Genomic DNA, 576 nt, shown 5'->3' with positions numbered 1-576 from the left:
AAGATGAAAGGACCGACTTCAGAAGAGTAACACGACCAGCAAAAGAGATAAGCTTTTGTTGCTAGAAGGAAAGCTTCTTCTTAAAGACCTCAATAACAGGACTCCAAGTAGAAATTCTTCTAGGATTAGCGCCAACAGGAATTCCAAGGAACTTGAAAGGCAAAGCACCAACACCACACAATAACTTGTTAGCCGCCGACTGAACAATAGCATTATCAACTGTAATACCAATAAAGCTGATCTTATGGAAGTTGATTTTCAAACCCGATGTTAGCTCAAAGCATTTCAGAATAAACTTGAGAGCCATAATATTATCCTCAGAGATTTCTCCAATAAGAAGGGTATCATCAGCATACTGAAGATGAGACACAATAACCTCATCCCCAACCGAGTACCCTTTGAAAATCCTTTGCGAAACCGCTGATCTCATAATGCCAGCAAGACCCTCGACCACTATGAAGAATAAGAAAGGAGCAATCGGATCGCCTTATCTAAGGCCTCGAGACATGTTGAATTCAGCAGTTGGGCTCCCGTTAACCAGAATAGAAGTGAAATTTGACTGAAGGCAACTTTTAA

The sequence above is a fragment of the Lupinus angustifolius genome, chromosome LG05, assembly GCF_001865875.1.
Source record: "Lupinus angustifolius cultivar Tanjil chromosome LG05, LupAngTanjil_v1.0, whole genome shotgun sequence".
Classification (NCBI taxonomy): Eukaryota; Viridiplantae; Streptophyta; class Magnoliopsida; order Fabales; family Fabaceae; genus Lupinus; species Lupinus angustifolius.
Note: the sequence above shows the minus strand (reverse complement) of the source record.